Source organism: Urtica dioica, chromosome 2 (assembly GCF_054948205.1).
Source record: "Urtica dioica subsp. dioica isolate 48M chromosome 2, U.dioica_male_clone48M_v1_H2, whole genome shotgun sequence".
Taxonomy (NCBI): Eukaryota; Viridiplantae; Streptophyta; class Magnoliopsida; order Rosales; family Urticaceae; genus Urtica; species Urtica dioica.
In genome coordinates, this window is record NC_142757.1 from 49,283,661 (window position 1) to 49,295,770 (window position 12,110).

The 12,110-nt window shown below is 35.8% G+C and overlaps 1 long non-coding RNA gene across 1 annotated transcript; it reads right to left on the reverse strand.

Moving 5' to 3' along the window:
• Positions 1-8,392: 8,392 nt before the first annotated feature.
• LOC149405251 (uncharacterized) lies at positions 8,393-11,798 on the reverse strand. The gene is made up of 3 exons (XR_016294596.1): positions 11,511-11,798; positions 9,806-10,394; positions 8,393-8,555 (listed from the first exon to the last, which is right to left on the reverse strand). It is a non-coding gene; the product is annotated as an uncharacterized LOC149405251 (long non-coding RNA).
• Positions 11,799-12,110: the final 312 nt, after the last annotated feature.

Below are 12,110 nucleotides of genomic sequence, written 5' to 3' on the forward strand. Positions count from 1 at the left end.
GGTGTTTCCTCTAATTTTCGGAGTAGACTGGGTAACAAAACTTGATCCGACGGCTCAGATTGACCCAGAAAACGCGTTTCCTCTTTTGGTTTCGCGCACCTCGCGGCGCGCGGTAGATAGGTCGCGGCGCAAGGTAGATCTTCTTGGGAGGTCGCGTTCCGCGCTTGACGCTCGGGGATTTTCGACGCTAAAGTTCTTCGACCTCGTGGCGCGCGGTCTGTGGGTCGCGGCGCAAGGTTAACACTTCCATACCCTCGCGGAACGCGCAAACTGCTCGGAGATGGCTCGAGATGATTTCCAAACCTCGCGGCGCGCGCTATGAGGGTTGCGGCGCGAGGTTTTGATGTCTTCATGACACATTCTTCATTTTTTACTCGTTTTTTATCCCGAATGCCTCGATTTGTAGAGATTTGCCCAGAGTACCATAGAAATCCCACTTTTGACATGAGAACCTTCAAAACACACGAAAAACCTCAAAACTACTCAAGAACAAGCTCGGATTTAGTTGGGATGATAGGAGTTTTCTACGTACGACACGCACCTATCAAAGTGTCGTACCTTCGATTGAGCATTTAGTACTTTTGAGTCTATTTCACATGAAGCTTTATAAAAATGGAAACACACCTTATATTATATGACTTTATAAGGCATTTTGTTTGTTATAAAATAAAGAACAAAAGAAAAAAAAACTTGCAAAGAAGCAACTATGTACGGAAAAGAAATATCCTTGTTCTTGTCAATGTCTCTTCAATTGTTGAAATAGATATCATAGCACAAGGCAGATTTTCCTCACTTGTTTTTCACTCATTTATTTTGTCCCCTAAAGAGTTTTACTATAATAAGAAAAAAAAAATATGATTAGACCCAAAAAAATATATTAATAAATGAGAAGAACCCAGTAAAGTTTGATCCAAGAGGACTTGTGGGGAAAAAAAAATCCGAACCAAAAAGAGGACTTGCAACCGCTTTGCCTACCTCTGACCACAAATAATAACAAATAGACGTAACCCTTTCGGAGAGGACTCGGACGAATTTATATGAAAGAGGCCTATTATTTTGAAGTTACAACTTCCAAATCTTTAACCAGCGAACAATGCCCACATTAAACGTCAATAAAGAGAGTGAGTTAAAAGGAAATAAAATAACCTGTAATGAAAATAACAGCACCACGGAATTCAGAGAAAATTTTCATATTACCTTTGGTATATACATAAATTAAGGTTAAATTATTAAGAAAATCACTACACAAGAGTAAATAAATACGATGCAATATTACGAACCTCATGTATTAGAAGAAGATGTGTACGCAAAATCAGTCACTAAATTCGCCGAGCACTCTAAATCAAAAGACATAAAAAAAATCACATATTCAATTATATCTATAACATCAAACCAGAAATTTAATTAAATGGAAAGCAACAAACCCATTAAACAAAGAGTACTCTTAAACAAACTTACAATGCCACAAATATGAAATCGACAACAACAAAATTAGGTAGACCGCCTAAATTACTTATTGATGAAACACACTCTATATACCGTTGTCATGAGTAATGAATAAATTTGACGTTAAAATTATTAAACAAACTCTCAGCTCTATAAAGTCATCATGAGCAGTAAATTAATCACCTTTGCGGTCTCAGTGTCCACAACCTTGTTCTCGACAAGTTCATACTTATTTTTGACGAGAAGCTTTCACGCACTTATCTTCCAATAGCGATTTTAACCAAGAACTTTGCAAAATAACTTGATTCCTTCGTAGCGAGCAAGGAATCGGCAAGATCTTAAGCAAGCATGGTCATATTCTGATCGAAGGAACTCACGCAAGCGCATCAACTTCAACCTTCGGCGCCATTGCTGCCACAACCATGCAAGATCTTAGGCAGCTCCTTCAATCTTCCAACTCTAACATTGATCTCATCAATGGTACGTAGCTATTGCATTGATCTCATCAACAAACGCATTGAATGCGGCATCGTATCTACCAACTCTAACAAGTTAGAGGAACAATGAATATGCTGAACTTTATACATAACAAACTTTGAGACAAAATTAAATTGTTAGGTGGACATAAAAATTGCATAGCAGAGCTATTGGCCTAATCAATCCACAAAACAGAAAACTTACACAATATTTTTAATTTGCTCTGAAGGAGAATGAGGAAGCTGCCATAGATCAGTGAAAGTATTAGGACCAATGAAGTACATCCTACATACATCCTACACACGTGGGTCTGGGATTCTTCAAGTTTGTTTGTTTCTAAAACCTAAAAGGATCCTCCTATCCATGAATTGCTAAAGTAAGAGAAAGGAAAAAAAATAGAGGGAGAAAGAGTAGTAGTAAAGAATAGAACCATTTCTCTGAACAAATAAAAAACAAAAGGGGAAAACTTATGTTAATAAAATGCAAGAAGAGACAATCAAGTTATTGTGCTAATTTGGCATTGCTATGCTTTAAATCAGTGACTTTGCTAAAAGAAAAAGCTATGCATTCAAAGATGTAAACGAGTCAGAAAATAGTGGAACGACTCAAGGAATAATGACTACCCGTACGCGACATAAGTGAATAATAGGAACGCCAAAGCTGATTGAAATATCGCCGACTTTGTCATCACTTCTTCTCTTTCAAATTATATCCAAATTGCATTCTTGTCAAGGCTCTGCATTGGTTTTGGATTTTATGCAGGCAATTTGGGAAACGGGGAATAAGTCGAGTGGATGAAGGCTCCAAGTGCAGGCCAGCGTCATCATTGAGCTTCTCAGCCCCATCGCCGTCAGCAGACAATGCCTCCGCCGTCCTCGAGCAGCGTTGAACCAAATCTCGGACACACAATAGGACACGAGATCAACAAAGACTTTAAATTCGATAGCAAGCACATAGGAGCACACACAAATAAATTCTCGGATTCAACACCCAAACACACGACCTAATCTCAAATCTCAGCAAAATACACACCAACAAACACATTCTTGGGCTATCTCATAAACCCGAGCCCTATAAATAAAAACCCCATATATAAGTCGCCTAATCCGAAAATCAGCAACAACAATACCATCAATACACACACAAATAATACAAGAATCAATAAAAAAAATAAAAAAAATAAAAACTCTGATTTAATTTCATAAACAACATCCGATCCAATCTCAGATTCTACACACACGAACAACATTATGAATCAAAAGGGTCTGAAAAATCAAAACTTTCAGATTAATATATAAGAAAACAATTTTTTAGTCTAAACTCACACCCGTAAAATCAAAATAAGAAAAGAAAAAAAAACACATACGTAATATAATAATAAAAAACCCCTATGTATTCGGCAACAAGTAGAAGAAATCGAGGTCCCCATTACCTTAACATGAAGGTGAACATCGACGAGCCTTCCTCTCCACTTCTCTTTCCCAAATTCGCACTGAAATCCTAAAAAATCAACAAACCCAAGCAAAAACAAAAAACTCAAAATTTTAGTCAGTGCGTAATTCAAATTCGACCAAGGAAGGAGAAAGAAACCATGAGTCCTTACCTTGGACGAGATAGAAAGAGAAATTCCGATCATCTTCCTCTTATTTTCGGTGAGATTCAGCTCTCTCTCTCTCTCTCAATTTCTCTCAGCCGGCTTCTCTCTTCTTTGTGTGTTTTCGTCGTGGGTATCGAATGAAGGAAGAGGAAGAGGTAGAAGAAGTGGGAAGGTCGATAGAGAGAGAGAGCGTTTGAGAATGAGTGCGTGGGCTTTTATCTGAACTTTAAAAAAAATTGTTTTTTTTTAGAAAATTTAAACGGCAGAAGTGGGAAGGTCACAAGCAGGATATAGGAAAAAAAAAAATTTAAGTGTAGCCACATGCCGTATGCTGAAGAAGAGTTGGGAGAAGAGTTGCTCTTTATTATCTATGTTATAGATATACATATATATATATATATTTACACATATATATATATACATATATATATATATAATAATAATAATAATTTCGGACTACATATAGTCTTGGATTGTTGGCAAAGAGTTGCAAGAGGATCTGACATGTCCTTGTGATATGTGGAAGGCATAGACAGGCCAGCCCATGCGTAAGGCAACTTAAGCCATTACCTAGGGCCTCATAATTTTTTGAGGAAACAAAGGCCCAATTTCAAAAGACTATCAAATTTAACATAAATTGTCTATCATCTTTTGAAGGCCTCGTTCAAGAAATTAAGCTTGTGGAGGCCCAATATTTGGCTTTCATCAGCAAAGAGTCACTTGTATTACAAATGATGACAATCACTTTAACGTCCAAACATAATAATGGGCCTTTTTTAACCATAAATACAAAGTCCCAATTTTGAAATATAAATGTGAAATAGCTATATAGTCATATAGAAGATCCATTTTTTCGTAAGCTAAATTGTGGGTGCCACTTAAAAAATAAAAGTAAGGAATTAAATGGAATTGGAAAAAGCTTACTTGGAAAAGAAAGAGCTGTGATTTTCCACAAATTTGGGTAAAAAAAATTTGGTTCCATAAATAGATCTGAAGACCCGACTTTTCGGACCGTCTTACTTATCTTACTTTTTAAGACTTTAGAAAATTTGAGGTAAATTTTTTTAAAAAAACATAACTTTGAAATATAAAATTTGAAAACCCATGACCAAAAATAAATTTTTCGTCTACAAACTTGATGAACGAAAACAACCAGAATCAAAATTGCATAATCGAAATATAAAACTAAAAATGTCATTGTAGATGATACCATAAATAAAGTCATAACATTTAACGGAATTGAAATGTGTAACTTAAACCATAAACACAAAACCTTGTGTTTTGATTATTTAAAAACTGAAAGCAAAGCGGAAGTCTTTATTTTCATAAATGGCAACCATAACCCAATCCTCTCGCAATCGCCGCCGCTCATCCACTCTCCTCATGTGTTCATATGTTGTTTACCTACAACACAGACGTATATACATATCGTGAGCTAACGCTCAACGAGAATAACTATAACTCACAAAAAGATGAGTAATGCAATGCATGAACCGATTATTAGTGTTTTAGTTCTAAAGGTGTCATGGTCTTTCGTATCATAAATCTTATCATATTTTACTCGGGGCTCCCCTAGAGTAGTCGTACCAATTTTCAGTGCGCACTTTGGATACGAAATATGGGGTTGCAAGGTCTCATACTTCGTTCTGTCATATAAACTTATAACATATGAGAAATTTCCCCATTTGGGCCCGTAAGTCGGCTAGAGAAATTCTCTTTAAGACCTCCATAGTTCGAGGCGGTACGACTCTCTTACTTATCTTTTCAATTTATTATTTTCCGTTACATACATGAATGACATAAACATGCATAATAGGCATACATGATAACATAACTAGAAATAAGAACATGTTATATATATCCTAATTCACATCGTATCATCTCATAACATATCATCCATAACATATCATACCATAGCATATCAAACCGTACACGTATAATATACACATGTATGTATAGATTGATCCTCATACGTATATGTATATGTATTACGTTAATTACAAATACATATGTATATGTATATAAAATAATATATTACATCATCAAATTAATCGTAAGTATACTTATATACGATATATATATCCATAATTTGTAATTTAACTAAAACTAACGTCATTCGAACACAAATATTTTAGCTTTTTAATTAAACTTAAAAAATTTGGAATTTCACAATATATATGTGAAGGTTTAATTTTTTTAGGGTTTTTTTTTTCTCTAGGTGTGTGTAGTTAGATTACTTTTTATTATTATTATTTGTGTGTGTTAATTTTCTTTAGTATACATGAGAACATAGATATATAACTATTTACTTATCAAGGGAATTGTAATACTTTGATTTTAATTATAATTATAACTTAATTTTTTTTAATATATCATCGTTTCTTTAAACATTTTTAAAAGGCCTAATTTTTTATTCTCGCCTGTATTAGGCCGGCCCTGAAACCGACACATGGTTTCCCTTGCCCGAACCCACGTCTTACTATGGGGGTCGTTCGGTAGCCTTCTATTTCGTTGACGGCCCGCAGTTTTTTGTGAACATCAGCGGGGGCTCGTTCTCTATCGATTTCAACCGGAAAGATGGCCTGAAGTGGGATCAGCATATCATGAATCCCGTGATACGCCCCTTCCACCAGCCGATATTGAGGGACGGTCGTTGGCTGATCACGCCGTGTATGAAGCTCGTGGATATGTTTGACCCGTATTACGGGAAACAAGTTCACTTTCATTCTCGTGTCGATATCGGAACTATTGTATTTCGGAACGAGGACTGCATCGTCCGTCTTCCACCCGAGGGCAGAGAAAGATTGAGAGATTGCGTCGTCCATTTGGGACAATCTGACCTGCAGACTCGCTCGCCGCGCGTTCTCGAGCTTTATTTGCTTCAGTTCCATGGCAACAAACTCATCCCCGACCTCGCTGTGACAAATTAATCCGAACAAACCGATTTAAACCACCCCAAATAAATCAAACCAAACCAACCCGATTAACATCGGTTTCAGTTGGTTTGGTTTCAGTACCATAAACGGTTTGGGTTGGGTTATAAAAATGACAAACCGAAAATTTCGGGTCGGGTTCATGAAATGTACAAACCCGAATAACTCAACCCGATGTACAAGCCTAAATAAAATCAGTAATAAAAAACTGTTTAATTGCAAAAATCCATTTCTCTCTCTCTCTCTCTCTCTTCAATATTCATATGAGAAAATAAATAAATTAAAGATAAACATATTAATTATATATTATACAGTTGAATGTTACAAAAATTCGAGATTCATATAAGAAACATATTAATTAATAAAAGAGTTCATTAGGTATATAATCATATTTACACTTTGATATTGCTATTTAACCAACATTTGATAAATATTATGTAAATAGCCACATTCGCATATTTACACGTTTAAATTGACGTAAATACCACATTTTTTTTAATGAGATGACAAATCAGAAATGTCACGTCATGTTTGTGGCTATTTTGCATAATGTTTACCTGATATTGGTTATATAGCAAAGCAATTCCAAAATTTTAAGCTAGCTAGTTATCTAGATTTTTGTTAATAAAATGTAGTTAGACCTAGAAAAATTTCATTATTATAATCAATTTTGTCGCACACTTAATATGTTCTTAGTATATTCATTCGTTTAGTTGAGAACCATATTTAATTTTAGTGGATATTTTAGTGACTTTTAAGTATGAATGTTGTCACTTTAAGAACTCTAAACATTAAGTTGATGACGTTATCCAGACCAATTTGACTAGTTGGACGTGATAAAGCATACCAATAGTAGGATCGGTCTGAACCCATTGTACATGTTAAGGCACACCATTCGGATTAGTTGGATCAGTCGAACTAATCATACATGTTAAAATAAAATAGAATAGAATCTTATCAGTTTATCCAATATGGCCAGTCACATAAATCGAAGATGTTCAAAATAAAGATAGTTGGACCGAACGTATTCCTATTGGACCAGTTAAACCTGTTAAAAATGACAACAAAAAAAGTTAATTTTCCAAAAAAAATGCTATTTAACTGGACTAGCTCCAATTGACTTAATTGGTAATAAATGTAGGTATCGTAGAATAAACACAAAATTTTTAAGATTTATAATTTGTTATTCATGCAAACTCCATAAACCTTAACATATGCATATATAAGGATTAAAAGATAGATTTAGATAACAATGTTAAGGTTTTAAATGTTTTTATAGTTTAAACATGTATAATATTAAAAGAATTTTCTTACCGGTGAATAATGACGACGTGTAGGAGGTCACCGAAGATGTTGACGGCGTAAGTCGCCGGAGATGGATCGGAGGTAGCATAACTAGGCTTTCTATTTATATTTCTAATTTTTTTAATATAAAATACTTAAATTTTATTATTAATTTTATTAGAAGAAAAGGGTATTTTTGTGATATCATAAGTTTCATTTAAAGGAGGGGAAGTCATGGACTTAAGTTTTGTATGAAATAATCACTCATTAAAAAAAAAAAAACCTTCAATTTAAGGTTATATTATTAAGTGTTTGTGTATATATGATGTCAACAAAAAAAATATGTATATGTACATTGTAAGAACCGATATAAATGCATAAAATAATAAGATAATAAGAGAGTTTACAAAAGCTACAAATAAAGTCAGAGAAAAAAAAAGTAAATTACAATTAATATATTAAAGTCATTTATGGAATTACTTGAGTTACTATTTTCGGAATTAATGTAGTTGCTACAGTATTTTGGAGGTTTCTTTTAGTTAGATAGATAATATCAAAAGACCCGGAAAAAATGGGAAAAAAAAGAGTCGTTTTTACAAAATATTACACTAAAATACAAAAAAAAAAAAAAAAAACAACAAACAAACAACCGATCTTCTCTTTAGGATTCAAACCTTTCCCTTTTCTTCTTCGTTCGACATCATGTATAATTTGTATCTCTTTCGACGGGACGACGACGCGCGGTAGCTCCACCGGAGTCTTGCAGAGAGTAAACATCACTTTAAAGGTGAGGATTTCTCCTGTGGAGATGGATGAAGCTGCACAAAATGCCTTTTAGCAACTCTCGCATCCAATTCTCAATGGAATCTACAAGTCCGATAATGACGGCGACCTAGCAGCCTATGATATGTACGATGCAACTTGAAAGAAGAGAATAAAAACAACGTCGTTTAAAAAAAAAAAAAAACATTACACTAAAATACAAAAAAGAAAAAATGACCAATTTTCTGTCTTAAGGTTCAACTAAAACCTTTCTTTTTTCTAAACCCCGGTTAAGAAACCCCATAGCCCATAGGTCAAAGCAATACGCGCTCGATCTCGGTCTTCAATCTTGTTTCCCGCTTACAAGGTTTTCCCTTATCTACATTACCAAGGGTCATAAAACTATGAGTCGATTGACTCAGTAAGTGGGAGTCTAACTTAGAAAAAGAAAAACAACTAATGTCATGTGACGTGAAATCAAACACATAGGGATGCAGAATGCATATGCATAGGATTCTAGAGCATGCCTAATGTGGGGCCTCGCTCTACGCTATCACTTGTCATTCCACAAGGTTATATAACATCCCCTGCTACAACCCTTGGAATGACAAGAAGCCAACCTCAGACTTCGAGCAGTAGTCATCAGTGGCTTAAGTGTTTTAAGACTGTCTGGGATCCACTAGTGGTACCATCTTCGTTTGGGCGCCGGCGCTACGTGCCGTCATGACAAAGCAAATGGGATTGCCGTGGCGACCTTTCCCATTGCCAGAAAAGGGTGCTCTTGGCAACTCCCGTGGAGTACTCAGCGCCACTAGGACCGTCTTAGTCCTCAACACGAGTCGTAACTCGTGGGGTACCACCGACAACATTATTTATTATTTGGATACTCTAGCATATATATAGAGTATACAACTAATTACAAACATGAGAGCATCTCGGGATAAATCCCAAAAGAATTATGGTTTCCATTTCATGCTCATTAAATATTTTAGATTGAAGACTCATGACGTGACTCCCGGTACTTCTACCCTCGGCTCGAATCCGAGAGTCCAACATGCTCTCCTGTCACCTCACATCTAGCCAAAACTCTATGGTTAGCAGAGAGATCTAACTATAACAAAGTAACAATGTGGCTGGTTCAAGTTAGCATTTGAACTTATGAGCCCATAAAGAGTGGCCGAAGCCTTAATCTTTGGTGTTTGTGTCTTTTAAGGCTTTTCCTACTCTTTATATTATTATAGCACGTAAATGCACGTAAACAGGATTATTTCATTGGTAAGTAGTTGACTTATGTCTCCTCACTTACCCGAAATAGCTCGACAGAAAGCTAGACGACTTCCGGCAATGTCTTGCTTTTCACGTTCTCCGAGATACTCGACACTTGTCGAAACGTCGAAAGAACTAGCATCCGAGGTTGGAAGTCCGTTAGTTATTGGATTCGAGATTACTTGAATAAGATAGGATTCGCTGTCGGGATTAGGTTCGAGTCGGTTCGGAATTCGAGAATTTAATTTATTATTCTCCAGTTTTTCGAAAGTTAAACTTATTTAAGACTCACGATTTTCGTATCGAAAATAATACGAAATAAAATTCAACAATATAATTATGAGTCTTGAATAAATTAATTAATCCGAATCAAAATAACCGAGAATTCCAAAACGAATAATTAAATTAAATTCTTAAACGTTTTTTAAATAAATAATCATAAATTATTTATTTAAATAAAGGAAATACACCAACGAAATTCACGATTCAAAACAAGAGTTTTAAACGCTACAAGCGATTAAAAGACTCACGAGTTAACCGAGCTTTAACTTCGATAACTCTTTTCTCGAAACTTCAAATTCCGCCTCTGTTGCCTTTGACTCTGTCGGTTCCCGCTCGTCTGTCTAAACCTGTAATCCAAATCGCGGAAATCCGATAACCAGTCAATTTCATGATTCCAAGCTCACATAATTTCCAAAATCAAAACCCGACATCTCAACCCAAAAACCCGAACCCAAACAAGTCAAGCAACCCAACACGAATCCAAACTAACTTGTCACAAAATCCTTAAACTCGTCATAAAATTCTCAAACTTGTCATAAAATCCAAATGTCAAATTCAAAGTCGAACTAACCGAACCCGAGATGAAATATCAAAATAACCAAAATCGTTCTACAACAAAATCAATCATGAAACATTATCTCGAGGCTCCGATTTCCCGTCCCGACACATAATGGCCAAACAAGCTCACACGGCCAAAAAAATAACCACTCGACCAAGACACAAATACAAACCAAAATCCAAGGTCTCTAACCAAACATCACAGCCTCTCCAACAATCAAATCCCAGAATCAAACAACAAGACACACCATATTCTCAGCGATACCAAACATACGCAAACAATTACACAATCTCGACTCAAGTCCCTGATTCAAACACAATCAAAATTTTAAGGCACGTAATCGGACTGGTTTGAACAGCGACTGAAAAATGCATCATAACTCGAGCTATACAACTCGAAATCCAACGATTCCAGTTTCAGAACGTAACTAACTTCCGTACCTTTCTAACGATATATTATAAGCTTACATATGAGCAGAATAGCTATCTCAAAAACAGCCCGCAATTCACTGTTACACGGTTCGGATTTCTGTTTCGCAGCTTTGAATTAGTGTTTTTCAAAAATTCATAACTACTTCAAAACTCAATGGATTTTTACGTCCTCGGTCATTTTAGAAATCCCATAACGTCTACTTTCCAGGAAAAATACTAGCAAAAATAATCTCATAACACATCCGACTGCCCACGTCTGTTTTACCACCCTGTCCGAAACAGAACAAAACTCACGGCCAGAATTAATCACAATCAAAACAACGCTTCTCAATCAAAACCCAGGCATCAAAAAAGCTTAAAAACATCTTAAGAACATCAACCAATTTCATAGATTTCATCCCGGAAACCAAAACCCCCAAATTTGGGTCTATGAACCCTAGAACGAAATCAAACCAAGGAGAGGAATTTATCACCTCAAACCACGAATCCAAGTGTCCTTGGTGAGTTCTCACTCATTCCCCGGTCGTTTCCTCTTGCTCCGGTGTCACCGTGGCTCGCGGCGACGTCGTTCTTCTCTCGACTGGAGCGCGCGGTGGAGAGAGCTCGGGTGAGAAAGATGGCGCTCGATGGTGAAAGAAGGAAGAAGAAGTGAGGTGAGATGGCGTTGATGGTGATGATCGGCAAGTGATACAAGCTTACCTTTTTTTTTTTTCTTCTTGGTTACAGGTCTTGTGCGAATGGAAATGAAGAAGAGAAGAAGATGACGTGAAGAAGAGGAAAGAAGGGAGAAGAAGATAAGGGAAAAGGGAAGAAAAAGATATTTATTCATTCAGCCCTCAATTTTTCCATCTCTCAACTTTGATCACTCTTTCAAACTTTCACGTCACCCAAGTCCTCATATTTTGTTACAATTAGGTCCTTGTCACAAAATGTAGTCATTAAATCCATGATTTAAATGGATAATTAATTTGTGACTTAACCGAGAATTTTCTTGTTAAATCTTGATTAATTTTTAAAAAAATTAAGGATTCTCATAATTCATTCTCGTCTTTGAGAATATATTACCTTAATAA